The sequence below is a fragment of the Nylanderia fulva genome, unplaced genomic scaffold, assembly GCF_048542155.1.
Source record: "Nylanderia fulva isolate GAGA-0341 unplaced genomic scaffold, ASM4854215v1 Scaffold53, whole genome shotgun sequence".
Lineage (NCBI taxonomy): Eukaryota > Metazoa > Arthropoda > Insecta > Hymenoptera > Formicidae > Nylanderia > Nylanderia fulva.
The window spans coordinates 10461-24781 of NW_028190621.1; the positions used below are offsets into that span (position 1 = coordinate 10461).

Below are 14321 nucleotides of genomic sequence, written 5' to 3' on the forward strand. Positions count from 1 at the left end.
TATTTATTAAGTCCTTTATATATTTCGTTTGAGATAAGTGAAGTTTTCCAGTTAAACCTTCTCTTTTGATGTCTATGCCAAGAATGTGATTAATTGGTCCGAGGTCAACCATCTTGAAGTTACTTTGTAAAATCTTCTTAATCTTCGCAAGTTCGTCGTATCTTCTGGAAGCTATAATTAAATCGTCGACATATATTATGAGAATTACTCGAGATTCGTTTCCTATAAATGTGTAGATACATGGATCTGCTTCAGTTCTTCTGCCTCCGATACTTAGTAGAAAATTGTCGAGTTTTTGGTACCATTCTCGTCCTGATTGTTTTAGACCGTAAAGAGGTTTATTTAATTTGCATACTAAATCGGCTGGTCTTTCTTCAATGAACATTTCAGGCTGTTCCATGAAAATCTCGTCGTTGAGGTCTCCTTGCACGTAAGCGGAAACTACATCCATTTGATCTATGTACATTTTCTCGTTTACGGATGCGGCCAACAATGCTCTAATGGATTCATATTGTGCGACGGGTGCGAAGACTTCTTCGTAATCTATTCCTTTTTGTTGGGTATGGCCGCGAGCAACTAATCTCGCCTTATATTTTTCAATTTCTCCGTCTTGACTTCGTTTCATTTTGAAAACCCATCGACATGTGAGTATTTTCTTTCCTTCAGGTCTCGGTACCAAACTCCAGGTATTATTTTCTTGCAGAATTTTGAATTCAGTCTTCATTGCTTCTAGTCATGCTGATCGATTACTTCCATTCGTAGCTTCAATTGCATTCACAGGATCGTTGTTTGAATAAGTATGATGTTGATAAATTTTTTTAGGTCTTCCTCGCTGACCGGTCTTCAATAATTTGGGTCGTCCACGACCTCGCCTTAATTCGTTGTTTTTATTTTCTTCATTTTCTTCTGGGACTTCGTCGTCTTCGTTTTCTGAATCATTATCCTCAAGTTGCTCGTTATGTCCATCTTCCATCTGCTTATTTGTTTCCAATTCTTCAATCTTTGTTAACGACGGTATCATTTCATATTTAAGTGTTTCTCTTTCGTTAACATCGTTATTTGATTCATTCGGGACTTTGGTCGGACTATTCCAGTCGTTAATAGTTGAGTGAATTTTTTCATGAAATCTAACATCGCGTGACTTTATTACGGTTCTCGTTCCTGGCTTCCATAGTCTATACGCTTTAGCTTCGTCCGAATATCCAACCAATGCATATTCCTGTCCCTTTTGGAGGAATTTTCCGGGTTTAGGACCTTTATTTAACGCGATGACCTTGCTTCCAAAAATGCGAAAGAAACCTACGTAAGGTTTCTTGTTAGTCCAGGCTTCAAGTGGAGTTTTATTGTTTAGGCATTTTGTGGGGCATCTGTTTCTTATATATGCTGCAGTGTTAACCGCCTCCGCCCATAGAGATTGCGGTAACCCCGATTGTTGCAACATACATCTTGCCATCTCGACGATTGTCCTGTTTGCACGTTCTGCAACACCGTTCTGTTGCGGTGTATATTCAACCGATAGTTGCCTAGAGATGCCTTCATCTTCGAATAACTTCTTGAAGTCATTGGATAAATATTCTTTTCCGTTGTCCGTGCGTAACTTCTTGATGTATCGTCCAGTGAGTTTTTCCACTCTTCTTTTATAATTTCTAAAAGCTTTCAAAACGTCAGACCGTTGTCGAAGCATGGTAATTTCGGTGTATCTTGAGCAGTCATCTATAAACGTAACGAAATATCTTGATCCTCCTATGGATTCAATATTCATTGGGCCACATATGTCAGAATGTATTAAATTCAATACTTCAGTTTCTCTGCTTTTCGACGGCTTAAACGGTAGAGTATGTATTTTGTTTTTATCGCATATTTCGCATTAAAATTCGTTCGTTCTTATTGTAAATTCAACGCCTTTGACTATTTCTTTAGTTTTTAAACTTTTTAAATCCGCGATATTTAAATGTCCATACCTTTGGTGCCAACGAGCCATTTTATCGTCGTTGATTTCGCTTGCAGCCATCACGAGATCGTTCGGTTCATTTATTACGTAGAGCTGATTCTTCTTTTCCGCTGTCAGTGCTGTGGATCCATCCTTGCGTTTTACTATTGCGCGTTCCTTGTCGAATATCACCTTATATCCTTTGTCTGTGATCGTAGATATTGACATTAGATTATTTCGTAAGGCTGGAACAAACATTGTATTTTCTAGTTTTATGTTATTTCTTGAGCCGCGATTTTTTACTTTTAAATTGATTTCGCCTGTGCTTGATGAATCTAGATAATGCTCCGCAGCTGTAAATACTTTCGATCGTTCTGTGTCTTTCAACACAGAGAATTTTCGATGGTCATTACACATGTGACGCGTCGCTCCACTGTCGAGGAACCATTCATTCGATTTTGACACTTCGGTATTACATACTACAGCTGTCATAGCGTCATTTTTGTTATTCGATTCACCGCGTTTTATTTTTATTCGGCAATCTGCGCTCTTATGTCCGATTTTGCTGCAATTGAAACATTTTCCAGTAAATTTTCTTTGATTTTGTTTCATAAATTTATCCGTTGAATTCACGCGTTTTTGTTTATCGCGAGCGTATGCATGTGAGAGTAGCGCGTCATTATTCTGTCCATTTTCCGAACCGTTTCTTCCCCCCCCCCCCCCCCCCCCCCCCCCCCCCCCCCCCCCCCCCCCCCCCCCCCCCCCCCCCCCCCCCCCCCCTGCCCCCCCCATTTTTCCCCAGTCTTTTACGGTATCGTTTTCGTAACCCATAATCGTTAATACCAAATGCTCCTCATTTGGATTTTCCCTGATTATTTTTCCTCAGCAGTTTTTCGATGTTTTGGATTCCATGTGCTCCGGCCATTTGTTGGACTCGTTGTTTTTTTTTCCCTTTTTTTTTTTTAGAACTAAAATTCTCAAAGTTTAGCTAATAACTACGTTTTTCAAAATTATTAAAATAATCTCGGTAAGCAAATCCTTTATCGTACCTATTATTTATGCGACAAAAATATATATAATAAACACAAATACAATATAAAAACAACTTGCAGTTTGAGTTATACTTAATAACTCAATTGATTTTCTATGCACTAATGCACGAGGCTTAGTGTATCGTGAACAGCCATAGACTGGGAATGATCAAATGCCTCAAAAAGTAATAAGAACAAAGGAAAAAGATAAAATAAATATTTCTTTTATCTTCTATTTGTGTTTCCACAACGATACTTTTTCGGCCGTACTTTGGAATTTTTTGGTCTAGCTTCTTTATTATATAGTAGAAAAAAATTCATTTTCTTTTGTGTAATTTTCAGGTCTCGTTCAATTGTTTGCATTATATTATAGACTATGAATTATCTGCGTCATAAGCAATTTTTGCTTGCACCTAAGTTATTTCTATTACAACTTCATGAATTCTTTTTCCTTAATATTATTTTAGAATTGTATCTATTTCTGCAACAAAATCTAGTTATCTCTAAAATTTCTCAAAATTATTTTTTTATGTGTTTTTGATAATGTTCATAACCATAAAATTGCATACTAAAAATCATATTTGTTCTGTTCATAAAATTTGAAATGTACAATATATTAAGTACGACAGTTTCTCACAACAAAACATTTAATTGATATCATGAAATACAAGCAGCAATTATTTTCGAGACTTTACAGTAATGTTTTAATTTTTGTAAGTGAATACATAAGTTTGCGTGTGTAAATATTTAAAAATAATTTTATCATTATTAATGCATACTTTTTTAAAAATTTTGTTTGATTTGTGTCATTTGTCAGAGATTAGAGCGCTCTACATATATTTATTTTGTGTGTCATATTAAAAGAATTCTATATCTTTTACAATATAATAACGATATAGAAACGATGAAGAAACATATGCTCATGTATATATGTGTAATGTAAATGTTACAAGCTATATAATATACATAGTAACGTATATTGTAGTCGGTTTTCCGATATATTAATTTAATATAACTAAATCACAGAGCCAAACAGGCAACAATTTAATATTTTTTCGCGAATTTTTTGAAATCTGACAGATTGTTAGAATATTAATTGGAAACTATGTCTTTTGATTTGAGACAAACAGTTCCTGATAATTTTGTTAATTTGAGAATAACCAAATGCTTTCGGAAAGAGGGAAAGAAAAAAGAAAAAAGATATAATATATATTTCTTTTATTAAAAAATGTATTTTTATATTAGATGAAAGTTATTGATATATAAGAAAAGTTATTTTTAATTATTAATATATAATATTAAGTTTTAAAAAATTAATAGTGTAATATTAAATGGCTGTTCTTTCTGTACCAAAGTTTATCGTATAAAATTTATATAAAAACTACATATTATTTTGTACTAAATATTTTTTAACACATATATAAATTGTATTTTTCATAATAAAAATTAAAACTTAACAAAATTTATTTAATTGATACTTTTAATTACAATTTACAATTGAAAATATATCTTAAATCAATTCATAATTGATCCAAAGTTGGCTATATTTTGAACATCATGTAGACGTACCAAGTTGTGACTAATGTACATCCAATAAACGTTCATTGAATGTCCGATAAATTTTATTTGGATTGGATAATAATCCTTAAGTTTCGCCAGTAATAATTAATAAAAATCTTTCCTCAAAGTTAAACGTCGACCTAACTGGCAATCATTTATTATAAATAATTAGTTGAAATACAACGTTTCGGCTGTCACTGCAGCCCTTTTCAAGTAAATCTATAAAAAGTTACGTATAAATAATTATAATTTTGATACACTTCATTGCTACAAATAATTATACATTCAAATACAAAAATATGCTACATACCAAATTAATACAGTAAATAAAATTCACTGCAAACCACCGACAATATTCACCATTGTTTTGATGAACAATGTAGAACTGACAGAAGTAAGCAAGAAATAAATAGATGTTAACTATTAGCAAGAATCTTAGTCACTAACGCATTAAGAAAATAGAGACAAAACTAATGTGTCTCTCGCAATCTAAAACGTCATAACAAAGTCAAATATATAAATAAATAGATAAAAATAAAAATAAAAATAATTTAAATAGCGTCAAGAACACGATCATAAAGCCCACTAAAATTCTCCGTATCTTTATGTAAATTAATACTTTTATAAATTTCGTTGTTTTTTTATATAAAACATTACTGCAATTTCTTTTTTTCTTGTTTGTTTTTCTTGATGCAAGATCACCGGAGAATCCCAACGGAACTCATGATCGTTGCAAGTCCAATGCAAACTAACAAATGCAATGTCGTGTCTTTTTTAATATTATTTCTATGTTCTTTGATGTGCGTTTCTAAATGTCTCTTTGTCTGGCCAATATACGTAGAATCACAATTCGCACATTCAATTTTATTCACGACATCAGTTCTTTTTAAGTTGTCTATCCCATCTTTTCTCCTTTTTATCAGTGTGTCTAATTTTTTTAAAACGGTATATAATACAATTCCATTTTTATTAATGCAACGCGTAATATTTTCGCTCAAATCTCTAATGTAAGGCAACACTATACTATTTCGCGCATCAAATTTATTTTGGTTGAATGAGCTAAGATTATCGCCAAATTTAATCATTCTACGTCTTTTGTTAATGTATTTGTTTATAACCATTAACGACTAACAATTATTACGAAGAATTCTTTTGACTATATTAATGTTTTCCTCGTGAAACATAGGGTCGGCGAGTAAAATAACCCTATCCACTAAACTTGTGATCACACTGATTTTATATCTCATCGGATGATTCGATAAAAAATTTATATATCGGCCTAAAAACGTAGGCTTACGGAACTAATTAGTCATCAATCTGCCCCCAATCCGTATAACATTCGTGTCCAAAAAACTCAGAGAACAAGTGTTCTCTAGTTCGGACGTAAATATAATTTAAGTGTAAAAACTATTAAACTTGCTTACTTCTGTCAATTCTACATTCTTCATCAAAACAATGATGAATATTGTTGGTGGTTTGCAGTGAACTTGATTTACTGTATTAATTTGATATGTAGCATATTTTTGTATTTGAATGTATAATTATTTGTAGCGATAAAGTGTATCAAAATTATAATTATTTTTATGTAACTTTTTATAGATTTACTTGAAAAGGGCTGCAATGACAGCCGAAACATTGTATTTCAACTAATTATTTATAATAAGTGATTGCCAGTTTGGTTGACTTTTAACTTTGAGGAGAGATTTTTATTTATTTGGATTGTTTAAGAATATCCCAATGTCCAGGAACGAATTTTTACTGGACATACATTAGACATCTTTGTGTTATCTGGGTTTAATATATCAATCTCCGCGGAACTTTCTTCTTTTTTTTCTGGATAATAATTAACAACGCTTATGTGAATCATAACGTCTTTGTTCAAAAGGCTATACAATATATTGTATATACAGAAACTCGAGATATCGAAAATAATACGTTGAACTTTTAATAGTACTTATTGTTGGAGATCACCTAACTCTGAATAGAAAAAAATGAGATAACAGACTTAAACAAAAGCAATCAATGAAGAAGACAGCTCCGCGAAGATTAATATACTTATATTTAGATAGGACAAAAATGTCTAATGTATGTTCAGTAAACTCTTTCTAAAAAATTTGTAAAATATTGTTCAAAAAATGGCAATTGCGCCAAGAGAAGCATTCGAACTATTATAATAATCTTACGTTTATTGAACATTGTGCGATATGTATTAATAATAATCAGATACAAACTTAGACACGCAAATATATATTTAATTAAATTCTCTGTGAATTTACTGTTGATTTAATTCTTTCAACAAACACCAACAGTTCTCGCTCTTTCTTTCTCTTGCTTATAGCAAAAACATCGTTAATTTCTCAAATAACTTTTGACCAGAAATGATAGTTAAATCGACATCGTATTGATGTCGAATCAAAGTCGAATTGATCGGATCAATATCGATTCGACGTCTTTTGGATCGATCATTTCTGATAAGGCCTCGTTTACACTTTTATCCCGCCCTTCTCATGTAAAATTCTACTCTTGCATATTGTCGACGCCAGAAACAGCCCTTTTTACAGAACTCTATGTTCTATTAGCTATTATTTGACTAATTATCGTCAGGTTGCTGTTGGAGCAGCTCGGTGTTCAGCTCGGTGTTGTAGATCATCGTTAGCTGCTCTTGTTGTTTCCTGCGCTGTTTACGATTCCAATTGTACACGCAAAACAACGTCACAAAGACGATGAAGAGGAATACTGAGACACACTGGGCGAAGATTAACCAAACCGATCGAGGTTTCTCGGGCTCCATCTTCTGCTGTATCATGGCCAAACACTCGTTAAACAGTTCGTACGTCCGATTGCTGAAACTCACGTTGGCGCAGGTCTTGTTTAGAGCCGATGAATTGGTGCATTTGTAAAGTTTGGACTTCATCTTGATCTGCCGCAGCTTTACCCAGGCATTAAACGTCTGACAATCGCAGCTGCCCGCGTTGAATTTGATATCATTCCAGGTCAGATCGAGATCATTTAGCGAGCAGAACGGCGCCAGATCCTCGGTGCTGATCGAGGTGATTTCGTTGTCGGACAGATTCAGATTAATTAGGGTCGGCTGGAGTCCTTATGTTCGGGATCACGTTTAGTCTGTTATCGGACAGCTGCAGTATTCTGAGAGGCGAGGTGACATTCACTTTGAACATGGAATCGTAGAGCTGGTTGTGGCCGAGATAGAGCGTATGATAATACGGTAATTGGAAGAGACTTTTGGGCAGAAATTTGATATGGTTGTTCCTGAGATCCAGCACCTGCAGGTAAGGCTGATTGGCAAAGGCTGCCTCTTCGATTAGATAGATGAAATTGTCACGTAGATAGATAAATTCCAGTTTCTTGTATGGATGCAGACTGTCGTTAATCATTATGTGCATTATATTTTAAGTTATATTCAGCACCTAGCAAACAGAGGAAGAATGTCGGAGAATCTTAATTGATCCACGCAGAATATCCTTTGAACAATGCATTTTAGAATGCTTCATACAAAAGTTTTTATACTTTCAGGAGAATATAACATTGGAGCAAATTTTATTATAATATTATTTATAACTTATAAATCATAATTTTATAATTATTGTAAAAAAATTAAAATTAAAATGGAGTCTCACGAATTTCTACAACTCGTTACAAATTTCTCTATTTTATGCAAATTATAGATAAGATTTTAAAAAATCCTTACAATATATATATATATATATATATATATATGCAGAAAATATTCTTTTATAATGGTAAAAATATACATAACAATTATTTTATTGCAATTGTAAATAAAATATATTTAAACGACAATCTTACTTGTATGTCCGGATTCAAATCTAACGGGATTTCGTGCGATCTCAATTGGAAGCATCGCGCTTCCAATACCGAATTAGATCTGATGTAGCGGCACGTATTCGGAAGCGGATCCTGATCCATTATTTCCGCGGATTCCGATGAATCCATGAAGACATCCGGTACTAAAGCTACGGCGAAGCCCAGTAAAAGAAACCCGTTGAAGAGAAAGATTCTCATATCTGCAACAGAATCAGCGCAAACGTACGCTTATAAACTTTGCCCAAATTTTTCTGCAATCAAGTAATTGATCGCTCGCGAAGGTGCAATTATTGGGATTCTCTCTTTACACCGCTACATTATCATTTATGTTATTTTAGAATCACGCAATATCTCTCCATTTTTCTCTATTACATTTTAAATTATATATTTGTAATATAATATATTATTTGATATTTTATATATATTCTATTATTATGTATTATCAAAGACAAAACAAGCAAATGATCAGTCTGGCTACGGTTCAGGTGTTTATTCTTGACACCGACATTTTCGAAAGTGTCTGTAATTAATACATCTAACTTAAGGGAATGCCGGAGGTATGTGTTTACCAATCAAATGCGAATATTTAGTTTTTTTTAAATAACTTTTTGTTGACTATACTAATGAATAAATTATTAATAATTCATGTTTCCTGAGATTACAAAGGAAAGACGAATATCACTAGTAACAAGCGTCAGACAGATACGAATAAAGCGCGTATAACGACATTTTTAGTTTAATTCTGAAAAATAGATTGTCGGAATACACGTTGAAATTTTATTCCGAAAGTTTGATCAAGTCAGGTTTTAAAACGACACAATATTTGCGAAACTATTGTAAATTGGAATAACTAGATATAAATTAATTTTAAAATTTCTTAAATCACATTCAAATGAACCAACTTTCTTTAACTTGCTTATTTAAGCTCTTTTTAACCTCCTTTCTTACCTTTTTTCCTTTTTATAAACACAAGTTTTTAACACAGAAAAAAAGGAATCCTTGATTTAAGTATATTTTTATTCTTGAACGCTATTTGATTGATTTAAGCATAGAATGCTCTTTGTAATCACAAATTTTCATTTGCTTTAATAATAAATAAGTTTGTGTAAAGTATATTTTATCCTTAAAATATATTCTTGTTTTAAAAATCGCATATGGTAAAAACAAACTTAGTCACATTTAAACTAAGAATTATTATATTTATTTGAAAGTACCGCTTATATCCGATGCACACTTGTCACTTGTCCTTGCAATATTTATAAGTAAATTTCAGCTTCAACCAAGAATATTTTGCACTTTGTTTTAAGGATAAATTATCCTTTATCCAAAATTATTTATATTTGGTGCTATTATAAGGATAAAATATACTTGAATCAAAGCATATTTGCATTCTCTCAAGGATACTGTTTTTTCTGTGTATATATATATATATATATATATATAATATATAACATTCAATCATGATTTTAACTAACAATCTCACTTCATTCTACATACAGAAACGTATTACAAGAGATAAAAGATTGAGGAAATGATCTTTATAAAAACGCATAAAGACTCAATCAATTTACAGAAAGACACAGACAAGTTAAATTCAGTATACTATTCGATTCTTAATATCATATAAAGTTTAGTACTTATAGAATGCTCGATCTGCACACATCGTCTTTCAACGATGCATCACAGTAACGATTTATTTTAAACGTGCTTGTGCAATGAAATAAAATTCCGTGGTGTGTTTAAGTTATCTAATTTACTCTAGATAATATGACACATTTTTATCACTTCGCTTTTATAACTACTATAGTGCCTACTCTTTATTTATCTTTGTTATACGCACACAATGATTTTTGCTCTCTTATCGTTCCTTTTCGTTTAGTTTGTACCTTGCATGCCGGAATACAATTTCAGTGTTCAATACTTTATTATATTGTTATGGAAATCCGTATCATTTTTAATTGGATTGATTGTAATGTTTATATCACACACGCCTAGATTTATCGCGATATATGAGTAATATTTTAATCATGTATTAGTACTTTATTCTTTACTATCAATTCTTATATTCTTGATTGTAATATTTTTTGTATTTAAGAGGATGCCGGAGCGACGGCCAAATTCCGATAAGTTAGCACCACACATATCTAAACATATGCACCTATACACATATACATATGATTGGTTAGCACCACACATATCTAAACATATGCACGTATACAACACATACGCGTGAAAACGTTTTTAATATATAACTTTTTTATTAAACCTGCAATCTCACTTTTAATCGTTTACTTATAATTCTTCATATTATCCTTACCGCGTATACTATATTTCATGCACAGACAAACTGCAGAACTTTTTTATTAAATAAGTATTGTTACGAACTGACACAAAGAAGTCGATAACAAAACTGTAATTTTTTTATTTTTATATGATTTATATATGCAATCATAGCTAACGCGGTCCGTTTTTATAATTACTTTAATCGTAGAAAAGGATTTATTTATCAGTATAGTCAATAAAAAGTTCTTCAAATGTCAGAATATTCATATATTTCAAATGCTTCAAAAGGCAATTTTTTTGCGTAAAGTCTTATAAATATATTTTTTGCCAAATTTTTGCAGTTCTTTTTTATGCGATGTGTCCATCAAGTAGAATGACAAAAAAGTTTATATATAGATAAACTTACCTCTGAGCATATTATCTGAAATTGTTTGCACGTGAAACTAAAATTCTCAACGTCCGTCAAACTAATAATTACGTTTTTCAAAATTACTAAAATAATCTCGGTAAACAAATCCTATATTGTAACTATTATTTATGCAACAAAAATATATATAATAAACAAAATACAATATAAAAACAACATGCAATTTGAGCTTTTCTTAATTAATCGATTGATATTCAGTGCATTAACACACGAGACTTAGTGTATCGAGGACAGCTATAGACTGGGAATGATCAAATGCTTCAGGAAATGGAAGGGACAAAGAATAAAGATATAATATACATATATTTATTTTATCTTTCACACTTGTTTCCGGAACGATATTGCTTTGCCCGGATCCTGAGATTTTTTGGCCTAGCTTCTTTATGAATAGAAAATAATTCATTTTTTTGTACAATTTTCAGGTCACATTCTATTATTTGCATTATACTATAAACAATGGATTATCTAGGTCCAAAAATAATAATTTTTGCCTGCACCTAAATTATTTTTATTACAACTTTATTAATTCTTTTTCCTTAATATTATTTTAGAATTGTTTTATTCTTGCAACAATTAGTTATTTTTAAACTTTCTCAAATATGTCTTTCTATGTGTTTTTGATAATATTCATAATCATAATAATTATATACTTTAGTCATATTTATATAATTATATACTTTAATCATATTTGTTCTGTTTATAAAAAAATTGAAATGTACAATATATAAAATATGACAGTTTCTCACAGCGAAACATTCAATTAATATCATGAAAGAAAGGCAGCAATTATTTTTCGGACTTTAAAGAAATGTTTTATTTTTTATAAGTGAATACATAAGTTTGTGCAAGTGTAAATATTTAAATATAATTTTATTATTATTAATACATATTTTTTTGAAAATTCTATGTTAATGTTTTATATTCTCTGACCTGTGTCATTTGTCAGAGATTAAACCGCTCTACATATATTTATTTGGTGTATCATATAGAAGAATTTTATATCTTATGCAAAAAAGTCTTAATAGTTTTTTATTGCTTTCCATGAGATAAGGACAATCAATATTTCTGGATTTTATTCCGGCTTTTAATTTATTCTTCGTCGAAAAGAAGAGACGCATGAATCATACTTCTGTACTATTCAAAGTATTATAATTATAAGTCAATATTACTTAAAGTATTATCATTTCTTCTCAATAGTTTGCGAAGGACTGCGGCATCGTTTAGATAATACTTTTCTACTAAGTTATTCGGTACATAATGAGTATACCTTCGAATTTATAGAAAAATCTTCCAATCGCTGAATTATTGATCCACTTCAAGGTACACATCAGTATAGCGCCTAAAATAAAAAATAATTATAAAAAATGAATACACTGTGTTGTATAATGCAAATAATACAAATAAAAATATCACAGAATTTATTAAAATTAAGTAATATAAATTATTTAAAATAATAATTGTACATTTAGAAACATAACACAGATCGTCATTATCAGTTAATAAAATGTAGTATGGTTTCTTCAATCATCTCTCTTGACGTTATATTTCTGCATACATTTATCTTTAAAATAATTCGAAGTACATATATCTTACTGAGATGCGGAATACCATAATAATAAACATCACCGTAACAAAGTCCATCTTCATATTTGTTGTGCCATGCAATTATGACACCAGTGGTAACAATATGTCTAGTTTCGCTTATTTTATGCTTATATGAAACTATCAATCCAACTGCATATTTTACATTCAACGATCTTTCTTTGGAAAATGTTTTATTAGATGAAATATTTACCGACTGAAATATTGGTATAATTATTTTTTTATATTATGAAATTTATGTAATGTAATAATTCGAGTTAATCAACATTTTATAATGATAATTATATATAAATTTTCTAAACGTTATGATATAATGTTTTAAAAATATATGTTTAAAATATTATTAATAAATATTCTAAAAAATATTTTAACTGACGTTTTATAAATGTTTTAAAATTATTATTTAGTAACATATATTGCTGAAAATATAATTAAATTATTTTAAAGACGTTAATTTCAACATTACCGAAACCTCTAAATCGATGTCAAAGTTTGTTCATAATGATGTTGCATACAATGTTAAAAACTATATACTTGATAAGAATAATAACGTAGTAGCAATGATTTTTTGCTTACTGGGTAGGTTCTATATTATAGGTTATAGGTTATAGATATAGGTTGCCGAAAAAACTAGATAATATTATAAAAGTGGGCAAAGATGTTTTCTCTAGCGATAAGAACATGATAAGTACAAGAATTTGATAAGAACCACAATCACGTGGTCAAAACGTCGTCGAGCTAAATAAATTATTTACTTGCTAGTTTTTGGTCGATTAATTTCTACAACTTCTATTTAAATACCAGTGACTGCTATTAATAATTTTGAAAATTTATTTAAAATTTATATAAATAATTACTAAGTCTACAGATATCTTTTTACATGAACTGAGTGCATTAAAAGAACCAATCGGCATCACGGAAAAACGGCAACAATTAAAGCGTCACATGCCTTTTTTTAAATAGGATGTGTCCATCAAGTAAAAAAACAAAAAAGTTTATATATAGAAAAACTTACCTTTAAGCATTGCTCTGAAATTACCTCTGAAATTGCTTGCACGTGCAACTAAAATTCTCGACGTCTAGCTAATAGTTACGTTTTTCAAAGTTATTAAAATAATCTCGGTAAGCAAATCCTTTATCGTAACTATTATTTATGCGACAAAAATATATATAATAAACACAAATACAATATAAAAACAACTTGCAGTTTGAGTTTGTTTTAATGACTCGATTGATTTTCTATGCACTAACGCACAAGGCTTAGTGTATCATAGACAGCCATAAACTAGGAATGACCAAATGTATCAAGAAGTGGTAAGGACAAAGAAAAAAGATAAAATAAATATTTCTTTTATCTTTTAATCGTGTTTCCACAACGATATTTTTTCGGCCGTACCCTGGAATTTTTTGGTTTAGCTTCTTTATTAGTAAGAAAAAATTCATTTTCTTTTGTAATTTTCAGGTCTCGTTCTATTGTTTGCATTATATTGTACTATAGACTATGAATTATCTGCGTCATAAAATAATAGCAATTTTTGCTTGCGACTTAGTTATTTCTATTACAACTTTATGAATTCTTTTTCTTTAATATTATTTTAGAATTGTTTCTATTTCTGCAACAAAATCTAGTTATCTCTAAAAT

General features: G+C 30.6%; 1 pseudogene across 1 annotated transcript; it reads right to left on the reverse strand.

Moving 5' to 3' along the window:
• Positions 1-7005: 7005 nt before the first annotated feature.
• On the reverse strand, positions 7006-13903 carry LOC114937219 (uncharacterized; annotated as a pseudogene). The gene is made up of 3 exons (XR_014925761.1): positions 13695-13903; positions 8350-8567; positions 7006-7949 (listed from the first exon to the last, which is right to left on the reverse strand). The product of XR_014925761.1 is annotated as an uncharacterized LOC114937219 (transcript).
• Positions 13904-14321: the final 418 nt, after the last annotated feature.